Raw genomic sequence first — 13250 nt, 5'->3', positions numbered from 1 at the left:
CAGCTTCTTAACACTGACGCATACATGATTCTGCCAAAGGACCCGACTGCCAAGATTTAGGCAAGTCTAAACAAAAAGGTCTCTGCGATTTTTGATAGGTATCCCGAGTCCCAAGGCCTTCACTTCCCTCTCATTTGCCGGAACTTGTCAGTGCTGACCTTTTATGGCCTGCCGAAGGTGCACAAGCCAGATATCCCCCTCCGACCCATAGTGGATTTCACAACGTCTCCGTTACGTGCGTTTTCCAACCATCTCCACCGACTGCTGTCACCACTAACTGGGAAAACCGACACTTGCGTCCTAAATTCTGGACACTTCATCGAGCTCACATCGGGCCTCCAACTGCGGGACGACGAGAGCCTTATCTCCTTCGACGTCGTGTCGCGTTTTACAAGTGTGCCTGTGCCTGTGGCTGTGTCTGTTACGCGGACGGCCCTCTCGTGTGACATGACACTCTCCGAAAGAACGTGCCTTGAAATGGACGAGATTTGACGTCCACTAGAAATCTGTCTAATCACCACCTATTTTTCTTTTTCTGACCGCGTGTACAGACGCACCAGAGGTACGGCTATGGGTGCTGCGGTCTCCTTCACTGTGGCAAACCACACAATGAAGGCGATCGAAAGAAAAGCCCTGGACACTTTCTCCCCAGGACCCGTGTGTTTCCTGTGGTATGTCGGTGACTGGTTTCGTGTTGTAAAGACAAGTGAGATCGACCGTCTCCACACACATCTAAACTTTATCGAGCCACCGATTCAATTCACGATTGAACACGAGTCAGGCGGATGTCTCCCATTCCCAGGCGACTGTGCAGTAAGAAAGTCCGGCCGCCTGGCTTCCATGTATATAGGAAGCCGACAGACACATGCCGATACCTGGAGTTTTCATCGAGCAACCCTGGGATACATAAGTCTTCCGTGACTTCGACACTCGTGAGACGGTCGATTACGGTCTGCTCCTCAAAGGAGACCATCCGAAAAGAGATCGAAACAGTTTAACAAGACCTGCGGAAGAATGGCTAACCAGCTAGATTTGTAAACAGCACAATCAAGAAACTTCGACGCACCCCTTCAACCCAAGACGCGGCCCCTCCCCCACCCGCTTGTGTGTACCCTACATGAAAGGCACATGAAAGGCGAGTACTACGACAGTACGGCATAGCGGTCTCACAAAAGCGAGTCTCGACCATCGGCGGCCATCTCCTTCTACCAAATGATCGCCCCCCGAGGGAGAGGACACAGGGACTGGTTTACGAAATTCCCTGCGCTGACTGCTCCGCGCCGTACGTTGGGGAAACGAAGAACTCTTCAGAGCGCCTGCGGCGCCACCGCTACGACATCGTGAAGAAGAATGTGGAGGGACGCGCGCTGGCTGAACACGTCGAGAAGACAAACCGCTCCATCGACCTCGACAACAGCTCCATCATCGGAATGGAGAGAAACTGGCGAAAGCGCCTTCTGTTAGGGTCCTGGCATATTTAATGCACACGTGGCAAACGTAAACCGGTCGATGGAGAACCTTCTCAGCAGATACGTTTCGGAATTAAGAAGTATAATCCGGGGAGCATCCGGGTGTGTTCGGGTTCGTGGGCAGGTCGTTCCGCGGGACAAAGACAGTCGTCCGTGATCAAGGGACCGAGTTGGTCTTAAAACATTGGGATATTTGCTTTTAATAAAGCTTGGTTAGAGTTTCAAGTTGAAGTTTTTTAAATCATTCCTAACCAGAGGGATCTCCGTCGAAAACGTTTGCATATCTATAACAGCTGGGCAAAATGAACCGTGGTGAATGTCGTGTCCCAGCGGAAGACAACGCCAGGGACGTCGTGACTCAACAGCCGTCATCAGAACAATGATGTTTATTCAGGGCGCAAGGAACGAGCTCCAGAAGAAGAGAAAGACGAAGGGGCATCTAGTGGCCGAGAATTTAGATGTGGCAAAGATGTGGCAATGAAATAAGAAGTGAGAAAACAACATACCCCCCCCCCCCCTCCCGTTAAGAGAAGAAGAAAAAGAGAGAGAGAAAAGAAAACAGTAGACACAAAACAAACGCAATTCAAATTACATAGGACTCAATGCAATACACAAAGTACGATAGACAAGAATGAATAAATGTACAATAACCTCAACTGGAATTATGATTTGTACAGAATAATATAACACAGTAATTGCAAGCTTTGTAGAACAATTGACATATACAAAAGATACGGAACGTTATAAACATTAGGCATTTTTAAATATTACTATCAAAAATAAATTCAGGGCCGGTTCTAAGAATCTATTGGATACGAGTGTGACCAATAGCAAGAAATAATCACATACAGTGACAGAAAACATTAAAATGCATAACATTCACTCAGAATCTCCGAACCTCGCAGGTTTCCGCCGCTCTCGTCTAGCGTCTAACAGTCTCATTTGCTGGCGCTGTTGCGGCGGTGTTAGATGCAACCGCTGCACCTTCGTTCCACTGCGCATTCCTGTGACCGGTGGATCTTCGACCGGAAGTGTCCGGATCACCGTAAGGCTGGACCGCTGAATCCCCTGACACAACGCCTGAGGGCGTACACTGGGCGGGTACCTGACTGTCCTACGCGACAGGAGGCGATTCAGGAACCCAGCGAACTGTCAGGCTTCCGGATGGCCGACGCTGAAACGTGTTTGATGGCGTCGACTGTTTCTCGGGTGGAACGGCAACGGTCAACTTGGATACGTTCCACGCTCCTCTGTCCTCTAGGCGGAAGGTCTAACGTCCAACTTGTTCGACTATTTTCAACGGCTCGCTGAACGTGCACTAATCGTAGCACGTTTTCTTTGGAAGCCGGTAGCCAACGAATTGACCAACAACAAATGTCGGTCGGTTGGCTCCTCGTCGCTGGTCAGTGTATTTCTTGCTTGACTGTTTCCGTTGGCATACTCGTTCTCGTAGACGTTTCATCTCCTTCACTGGGTTGCGAAGAAATTATCGAGGTGACAGACCCAGGATATGGAGACGCGTCTTCAGTTTCTTTCCGTGGAGGAGGCGCGCTGGTGACAGACGTGTTGTGGCATGTGGGGTACACCGGTACACCCATAGGTAGTCGGTGACTGCGTCCTGTAAACGGCGCTTCTCAGTGGCAGCGAGCTGAATGAAGTTTTTCAGTACTCGATTGAAACTTTTGACGAGCCCATTGGCTTGCGAATATTTTTCCGACAAGTAGACGTGGTTTATGCCTCGGTCTTTTAGGAAGTCATTAAACTGTAGTGACGTGAACTGTGGCCCGTTGTCTGACACGAGGCAACCTGGATGACCCTCCCGAGTGAAGACTGATGACATAAATGCCATCATTCGAAGGTTGTCACGTCGTGGCAGAACTTAACCTCTGGCCATTTAGAAAAATATTAAACAAGACTGGTTGGCATACCGGCATGCTGGCTCTGCTTGTTCAAATGAACCGACAATGTCGATGGCGGCTTTGGCCCATGGCCGCTCCTGATGTGGAACTGGCTGCAAGGGTGTTGGTGAAGCTTTGACAGGTTTGTGTGTCGCTTGGCACATCGGGCAGCTTCTTATCACACTTTCGGTTTGACGATCCCTGGCAGGCCACCACTAGAGGTCTCGGAGCCGGCTCTTGGTCCTGACATTCCTGGATGGCCTTCATGAGCAATCTCAATCAGTGTATTTCTCAGTGTCGTAGGAATTAGGACATTTTTTCCTTTAATCAGGAAGTTATCTACAATTGAGAGTTCGTCCCGAACATGAGAAAAAAAACAATGTCGTTGGACAAAAACTTCTGCGACGGCCAGGATGAAACTACAGAGTCAATCCCTTGACTTAGGATGACATCATCTGTCGTGGCTTTCTGCAGCTGTTCTTTTGTAACGCAAGCAGAGACGAACGACACACTCTCCTCTTCAAATGATATCCCACCTTCCGTGTCAGCTGGCAGGAACCGGCGAAGTGGTTCCATTTCGGTCGCAAGTCTGGGAATAAATCTTGAATAGTATTCCACCAGTCCCAGTATAGTATTCCACCAGTCCATTGGCACTGGTGTCTGGTTGATGGTGTCGACTTCTTATTTGAGAGGAGCGATTCCCTGGCTGCTAACTTGATGACCCAAGAAAGCGAGTTCTCTGACATCAAAGACGCACTTGTTATTCAAGCGTAGCCCCGCATGGGAGATGCGCTGAAGAACGGCTTGGAGATTAGCAAGATGCTCCTCTCTCAATCTGCCAAAGACAATGAGGTCGCCTATGTAGAACAGCACTCCTTCACAGCCATGTAAAATTCTAGACATCATTTGTTGGAATGTGGCCGAAGCAGAAGCCCAGGCCAAAACATACTCTCTTAAATCGCAACAGGCCTTCATGTGTTACAAAGTCTGTCACGTCTCTGCTACCTGGGTGTAGTTCTACCTGACGGTATGCAGAAGCCGGATCTAGTTTTTAAAAGTGGGTTGCACCAACCAGGAAGTTAAGCAGTTCATCTGTGTGTGGTAGAGGAAAGCTGTCAATAACATCTGCCTTGTTTGGCTCCCTGAGATCTATGCACATCCTAATTTTTCCATCCTTTTTCTTGACTACGACGATTGGCAACACCCATTCAGACGCGTCAATACGTTCAATCACGTCATTTGCTTCAAGGCGTTTAAGCTCGTCTGAAACTTCCTTGCGAAGCGTAAACTGAAGACGTCGCAATTTGCATTGTACTGGTTGGTGTAACAGAGAGACGGACTTTTACCTTGTGTATGTAACCTTTGGCGTGATCAAGCTCGGAAACAAAAAGATGCTTCTAGTCAGCGATCAGTGATCTTGGAATATGTTTGAAGTGTGGCTATTCCAGCAGCAACTTGTCGATCTCCGATATGAGGAGGACCACTCTTCGGAGAGATCCGTGATGCGGAACTTGGTTCCCCTACAGCAGCACGTAGACTCTCCTCCCACGACGAGGGCCGCTGCTGGACTTTTTCTAGAGGGCTGTGCGCTACACCGGCATTATGCAGTACATCGTTTGTCGATACATCTCGCCCCAATGGGGAATCTAGTCCTTTGACCTGAGCGTGGAGACAGCGCAACGCTGTCCCTAGGTTGCGAAGATCTAGGGCTTGTATAGTATCAACACCCAGGAGAGACGTGCCCAATGTTTGTAACATAAAATAATATAAACAACGTGTTTTCCTGGTAGGAAACACCTGCGTAAAATGCTCTCAGGACTTATTTTCTCGTGTGAATAGCTCAGGAGAGCCGTTAGTGGTGAGAAAAGCTCGATGGTCCTCTTTCTCTTTGGGGCTCTTGAAAACGGCGTCCGAAACGATGGAAACGGACGAACTGGTGTCCACGAAAAAGTGGACAACAAGGTGGAAGACGATGACGTCTATGTAAATGGCTGATCGATGACCACCAGGAGTAACGTTCGTCACAACCCCATAATCGTCTTCGTCGTCGTCGTAAAATATCCCTTGGTTATGAACGGAGTTCTGTTGACGGTTGGACCTCCTGCAGACACCCGTGTAATCTCCCCGCTTACCGCACCCATAACACGTGCCATTTTTCGCTGGGCAGGCCGCGGCGGTTAGATATTTGTGCAAACCACAGTTTCGGCATTCATGTCTCGTGGTGCGACTAGGTGCCCAAGCCCTACTGAAAAAACCTGTACAAATGTATACCGGCCTATACCGGTTCACACCGGAGTCCTGTATTCTCCTATCGGTAACCGGTAGCTCTGTACCGGCGACCTGTAACCACGTACTGGCGAAGCCGATACGCCGTACCGGCTGCCCATACAATGTACAGGCGGCCGGTGAACACGTAGTTGCACCGCCGGTAGGCCACACCGGTAACCGGTAACCATGTACCGGCGAAGTCGATACGCCGTACCGGTTGCCCATATCATGTACATACGGCGAGTGAACACGTACAGGCGAAGCCGGTACGCCACACTGGTAGGCCGTAATAACGTACCGGTGGCCAGTAATCGATGCGCGGCTAACAGCAACCACGTGTCGGAGCGACCGGTAACGCCTTACCGGCGCCGGCACTTAAACCGGCGGTCGGTAACCTTGTACAGGCTCTACCGGTATATACAATAGACCGATCTCACTAAGCGTTGGGCGCATGCGTAAAGCCGCCATAACTTTAGTTCACGGGAGGCAGACGGCCGTGCACGCGAGGGCTCGTGCCTTCTCGTGCTCTACACTCGAAGAGCTCCAGGGAGGTTGTCGCACGTACCCAAAGACTAAAGTTCCCTCGCTGCATTGCGGCAGCGGTGGCGTAGTCAAACTGGCCGGTGAGATCGGTCTATTTAGGCGACCAGAACTTATCAGACCTCGACGGGAACGCGCGCACCGCGAAACTAAACTGTGATATTTTTGTCAATAAAGAATTTGGATCAGAATATCAAATATTAGGTCAGTTCGATTTAACAGTTTCAGCTATCAAACCGAACCATTTTATGACATGCATATTTAAAGCCATAAAATGCGAAAACCAAATTCATGGGAAGCGAGGCCGAGATAAACGAGTTTGCTTCATAGCTTTGAACCCTGTACCGCGGTAGTTTCGGTTTCGGTTTATTGACATCGGATTTGATTGGATTTTGTAGCTGCAAGCCAGACTGCAGAAAAACAACCAACGACGGACAAACAATGTTTTTCTTAACAAGAAAGAAACTTAACATGGTAAGTTTTTATGATTTTAAATGTATTAAAACTATTTTGAGTAATAATAGTACAAATATAATCTAAGGCAGATTATTTCTTCAATCCAATTCAATCCTTATGTATCCGCGCCGCTCACTGATCTCAATGACAATTGCTGGATCGCGCTTGCCACTCCCGCAAGTGAAGCCACCGGACTTCACTCGCTTGGGATACGATTTGCCGTTTTTGCTAGCCTTTGCTGCGGTTTTCCAGCGTGCTGTGGACACGTTTTCTACTCGTTCGTCGTTATTCGCCGAAGAAGTTTTTTGAAGACTCTGTGTATTGTTGAGACTTGCCGTCGTGAACACGTGGAAAATTTTACGAAAGTGCAATGTCGCAGGAAAAAGGCACAACTCGTCGAAAGGAAGGGCTGGCGGCGTGTTCAAAGCTTCCTTGGCACGCCGAAGTGCCGTGTCTCTGTGCCTTCGCACGCTTGGATACCGACCAAGAATTGACGCCGTGTGGATGTGTTTTGCGGACCAGGAAAGTGCTGAAGTCCGAATAACCAAGCATCTCTGAATTTTTGGCGTCCGAAAAATCTGTCGACTCCTGTACCGTGTCTTGTTTCTAAACAGTGTTTTATTATATTGCAGTGGACAATGTCCTGTCTGGCGGTGTTGGGTCAGCTCCTACAGCTTGCCCAACAGAAGTTCCTGCAGCTGGTGCTCCTGCTCCAGTTCACGTTGTGCGAGCTGGTGTAGATTACACTCAACCCGTACCGGCCGCTGGTGCTGCTGTTCCAGCAGCGGTTCTTGTAGCAGGCCCACCGGAGGCACCTCCCGAGTGTGTGCCAGTGCTTGCAGAGGTCGATGAGGAGGTAAGTTCAGAATTTCATTGAATATTCATTTCATATATTGGGCAAGTGACTACATTTTATGGTTTCCAGAGCTCCTTGAATGAGGTTATTTGTATGCTTCCTTAAATTGAACCATCGTCCTGTTTCAAAATGCTGATGAATGTAAAGAGTAGAACCTGGCATTGATAAGATATTTCTTCCCAATTAATTGGCGCTTTTCTGAAACGTTTTCTATCTAGTGTCCTCGTTTTATTTCAAGCTTTTTCATAAATCGTGTACCACGAGCCCAGATTAAAATTCTGTTATAATTAATACCCTTCTTTCGCTCATTCTCTTTACTTAAAGCTCACTTAAACGGACACTTACACCCCCCCCCCCCCCCCAATGTTTCATTTTTTTCCAGGCGATTTATTATGGTGTCGAAACGACTACATAATTAATATTTTGCAACAGAGTCACATATATTTTTATTAAAGCCAGAAAACGCAACTGCTCAGAACCGAAACTGAAACCCGTGCACGGAGGTCGAAAAAGTGGAGAGGAGATAGTGAGTGGGAAAGGTCACGTGGCTACACCCGATTGTGAGCTTCTTGTTTTCCTTTTCGTGTCCTTTTTTTGTGTGTACAGCAGACAACATGCATGGCTGGAACTGTTTGCTACGCGATACCTTTGCAGTTATGTTTGTTCCGCTCTCTGTTCTGCACTTCAAGATAAGTTGTTCTGTACATTGAGAAGCTGGAGATGAGTAGTGAGTTCCCGTGGTGAATTTCCGTGTTCGGCTTCGAAGAGAATACCACCAAGATATTGCGTGAAAAGCTGCCTCGCATGTCCTGCGTCCGAAAAAAGTGTCATTGTGCGGCAGACGTCTGCACAAGTTTCCGAAAGATCGAGATTGGGACCAATGGCTGGCTGCATTTCCTGTAGAGCATTTCTATCTATTTCTAGGTTCACCTTGGCCACGGTGTCTTGGTGCAAAAGTACAAACTGTCCTACGTCAGGGGAGCCCGGGGAGACTCCCTCTTCGTTAAAGAGGCCACGAAGTTGATCTTCGGCAGGGAGGAGTTGCATGGGCCGAGTGTGAGGGGTGCCATGCCGGCGCTTTAAGGACGCCATGGCCAAGAGGGCCCTGACTCCAGTCACGTTGGCAGAAGTCAGCAGTAAGTGCCCACTTCTCAGAGATGTCTCATACTTGGTGAGACATTCAAACCTTATGGCTTCCGAAGTTGTAATCTGCTACGGCAAAATGAATGGGATAAAATATTCCAAGGCTTTCAGAACTTTCAGTGTTTCAGACTGTTGAAGGGTCACAGTTCGACTAGCTCAAGCTTTAGGAACGTGAAGCTCCGAGCGCAGAACCGAAATGAAGAAGCCCTATCTCCTTCTTTGTTTTTAATATATGAAGAAAAATAAAGTGACCTTGTCACGGTCATCTAGGTCGCTAGGCGCTTTCTGAAGCATTCACACTATGGAGGTTTTACAGCAACATGCTCCGCGTCGCAAATATCTGCTAATCCTTGCAAGCTTTGGGGGAGGTCCATGATATCAGTGGCCTGCTCTCAGGACGTTCTGCTGGCTCCCCGGCGGAGCTGTGAGGCACTTATTTTTTCTTTTGAACGAAAAGCTGGCTCTAGCAAAGTTGTGAAACGAGTCTGTTTGTCCACTAGAGCTGCTGCAACCGAACTATGTTTGGCTCTGTCCTTTGAGTACTGCCCATTTTTCTAAACTACCTTCTCATCGCGGGTATCCCTCCTATCAAGTATGAATGAACCATTGAACGGAGGTGACTCGGATATTATATTTGTTAAATGATTCTTGATGTCAAATCTGTGTTGTTAATTTATATACATGCCCAGAACAACATGTGCGGCTCGAAATCTTTCTTTCGCACAAAAACCGCCGGCCGAGAATTGTGTGTTCAATGTTCCTTTCACTCGTTTCCATGGTGACATTGTTGGGCATGAAATGTGTTCGAGGCTCTATGCAATCGGAGGCCCATGTTCAGAATTGAAAATACATATTTGGATTCATACAAAATACTTTCATTTTAGTTAACAGGCAGGCGAGCTGGTTAAGGATAGACGTAGTAACCCGGGGGCGTGGGGACAAAAAGGGACAGACAGACATAAAGCTCCCGAGCTTCGTGTCTTTCCGTTCCTTTTTGTCTCCCTGCTACCGGGTCTATAATTTTTATAGACACTGAAATGCAAGGAATACACAGTTGAAAGCAAACTTCAAGTGCATAGTTGTGGGAAGTCACACTACGTCTTTTCGATTTGCTTGAACCAGCCGATATAGTTCAAGTAGTGTAAGAACTGATGCATTAGATTCAATCGGAAGTTGCTTGGAAGCTGAACTGGCCAGTTCGATTTATCCCAGTGCTGCACGAGTTCAGCCTCAGTTCCACAGAATCTTGCGCTGGCTGAAATCAGTTCAGCGTTCCTGCAGTAACAGGTGGCAACCCCTCGGTCTTTCGGAAACCAATTACAGGGTCGTTTGTAACGCTGCAGCTTAACTACACGCAGCCGCAGCCCGACTTGGGCACTGCTTCTGCGCTCCTCCGAACTCGGTCTGAACTGGTTCAAAACTTTCTGGTCGAATCATGCATACCGGCTGTTTTCAGCAGACTGCGTATTCGTAAGAAGTTGCTCTTGGAGTCTACATGGTATCGCAAGATTGTAACAAAGCATAAACTGTAGTGGAAATTGCTTGCTTATAATTGCAAGAAGTAAAATATTATATTTTTCGAGAAACTGTAGATATACATGACTTATTGTTGTATTATTTTCCCCTGCAGATGCCTTCAACGAGTACATATGGAGGCATCCTCGAGAGGCCTCTCCAGGGAAGAGGACAGCTCGGGTACACCTACTGCAGTATGCCAATTTGTTAATATTCTACTGCAGGATATTAACAAGAAGCTTGACTTCTAAGCTTGCTTAGAGGTTAAGGTTTTTGTTGATGTTCTGCAGTATGCCAATTTGCCTTCACTAAATACACATATAACCTGAAATGACCTGGCTCATGCTCATTCTTTGCATAACAAATGCGTGCAAATTGTTAAACCTGGTAAGATCCGTACGTCCGTGTGCAAACGTTCAACACCATGTTGATTCCTATTACTGTGTCAGAACGGGTAAACCTGTAAAGATAGAGGTTTCTCTATCTGAACAGGTGAATCTGTATACATATTGGTTCCTATATCTGAATGGGTCAACCTGTAAGGTACGGGTTCCTATATCTAAACTGGTCAACCCGTACAGGCACGGTTTCCCTTACCTTAACGGGTCAGCCCGTACCGGTACGGGCCCCGTATCCGAACGGGTTCCTGTATCTGATTGGGTCAACCTGTACAGGTACGGGTTCCAAGTAGCATACGGGAGAGCCGTATCTCATAACACCGTATGAGATATACGGGTCAACCAGTATGAATTTTTATACGGGTTTTTTCAGTAGGGAGGCCCGGCTGTGAGCCTCTTGTATTGGACCAACTCCCGGTTATTGCGTGGTACTGACACTTATTAGTCATAATTGGACGTCCGGGAGAGACTCCGATTTGAGGCTTGACGAGACAGAGGCTGGTCATGCAGTGGTGCATGGGAGGTAGTCGGTCGTTCCAACGTGGGCTACGCCATGACACCTGGCGCGAGGAAGGACGTCCTTTGTTACCTCGCTGCAGTCGATGGGAGGGTCTACGACGTTCTGCAGTGACCTCGCATGCTATTGAAGGTTTGTCGGCATATGGCTGTGATCGCATCGCGCTAGCTACTTGTGCGGCCTTCTCTAGAAGAAAAGCGACGTCGACGACGCGCTCGAACGTTAAGGTTTTGTCTTAGAGCAGTCGTTCGCGAAGAGAAGTGAAATAGGAAGTGAAAATACAACAGTGAAGACGCATAGGCACTCTTGGACCTAGATGACGCCATCCCCTCGGAGCCGTGGATTGATGAGCAGATCCTTGAGCTTCTAGCAGATGCCCTCCTCAAAAACGTCAATTCGTAGACAACTTTGCTCCGACAGAAGAAGCTTACGAAGAAGACGAGAAACCAACCGTATAACTCAACGTGCAGCTCGCCGCCGCTTTAAAACAGCCATCACTTACGTTCAACTCGAAGAACGGGGAGAACCTGCACTTTATGAAGCGGACGTGTTGCACTTGCTGCACAAAAAAAGTAGGCTCAAAACTCGCTACAACCCTACGTATTGTAATTTTTAGCTACACGAACCACGCAATCATTGCAACAATAATTAAGCATGGTTGATGAAAAACGGGTTTAAATAAGGTGCCGAAGAAGGTTAGAAAAATGACAGGACAAAAGTGAACTCGCGAATAAACTTATTTTTTGAAACGGTGTTTCGGTGCGTGGATGATTTTTGAGGTTCGTACAAAAGTGGAGGGAGATAGAGCGCGTGTTTTAGTCTTGGATGTACTAAATAAGCTTGGGAGTGGCCTCAGTTTTACACTCGAGAAATCAAAAAGTAAGGGTTCTGCCGGTCTGGGATCTGTCCTTGTGCCTGGGGGATGAGCACGCATGTTGGTGTTTTAGTCACTGGTCGAAGAAACCAGACCTGGACTTTATGTCAGCCGATTCAAAACCGGTGAAGAAGGCCATCGCCGTTTCGTTTCTTGGATTGGCACTGGCGAATTCATGCCAACATTTGATGAACTTCGTTTTCTTGTCTTGGGTGAAGAGACTCATGGCAAAAGGGTTCCCGCAAGCATTGTTGACGGTGGTGGCGAGCTCTCTTCTTAAAAAGGCCAAAGGTATTGAGAGAAGATGTGTTAATTTTGACAAAAGCGAACGGCAGTGGTCCTGCACAACTACGGTGTTCTCCACAACCTGAAAAAGATTAGAAGTCGGTATCGAGTTCCTATGGTTTTTTAGCCCCACAACAAATTAACCAAATTTGTGCTAGACTCGGTGAAAGAGCTCAAAATTGTGAGAAGATGAGGTGCACCAAAAAACATGCAAAACCGTTTTTGTCATGCCTTTCGAATGTTGCGTAAAGCATCCCCCTGTCTAGTGGAAAGTGTTTCGTTGGACAGATATATAGGTCAAGGAGCCTGAACGACATACTCCGGGAGTATACGTATTTGCTCAAAGCAACGGTGGGTGCCTTTCTAACTTTTCGTTTTAGGGACTGTTTGTGCCATACCACCTTCAATGATTTTAGGATCTTGTGAGGGCGCAGGAAGAAGGTCACAAGAGAAATTATCGAGGCTCTTTACATTTCATATTTAACTGCCAGGTGTTTGAGCGATCTATCTGACGCGTTTTCCCAAAAGAACTGACGTTTCTAAAATCTTCACTGAAGTGTCCGGTATAATATTGACAGAACGTGAAATCACGTTTTGCCTGATTATGATTATGAAATCACGTTTTCTCGTACTTGTTGCTTTCTTCGTCCCCGTTTTTTAAACGTGATTTTCATGAACCATTTTTTACAAAATTATTGCCATGGCTGAGCTTGTTCATAAGTGCGTTTTGGCTTTGATTACTTATTGTGGACGAGCCACATTATAGGCAATTTTTTCTAAAGAATGAAAGCGTCCATGTTGACGCGACATGACTGTAAAAAATAATAAACAACTTTCACTCTGGCAGCCTTGTCCCACCGTATGTACATCTGACCAACCGCGTCAGTCACCGCCTGTCGTGCATGCACTTCTGTTTCGAAGTTCAAAAAATGTTTTGCCTTTATTCTTTGTGATAGTGAAGGTCAAGGATGATGTTTATACTTCATACAGGTTTTTGACGCCTTTCAACATTTATTCTAGTTTGAGTCAGT

General features: G+C 47.3%; 1 protein-coding gene across 1 annotated transcript in view; it reads left to right on the top strand.

Annotated features, from left to right (window-relative positions):
* The first annotated feature begins 10295 nt into the window (after window positions 1-10295).
* The window catches only part of LOC120837655 (neprilysin-4-like), a 188213-nt gene continuing 185258 nt past the window's right edge, over window positions 10296-13250 (top strand). Inside the window, exon 1 of the mRNA XM_042290885.1 lies at window positions 10296-10325. The gene's annotated coding sequence lies outside the window, so the exon portion shown is untranslated. The remainder of the gene's footprint in view (window positions 10326-13250) is intronic.

The sequence above is a fragment of the Ixodes scapularis genome, unplaced genomic scaffold, assembly GCF_016920785.2.
Source record: "Ixodes scapularis isolate PalLabHiFi unplaced genomic scaffold, ASM1692078v2 PGA_scaffold1__304_contigs__length_218370807, whole genome shotgun sequence".
NCBI lineage: Eukaryota > Metazoa > Arthropoda > Arachnida > Ixodida > Ixodidae > Ixodes > Ixodes scapularis.
Note: the sequence above shows the minus strand (reverse complement) of the source record. Positions and strands in the feature narration are given on the sequence as shown.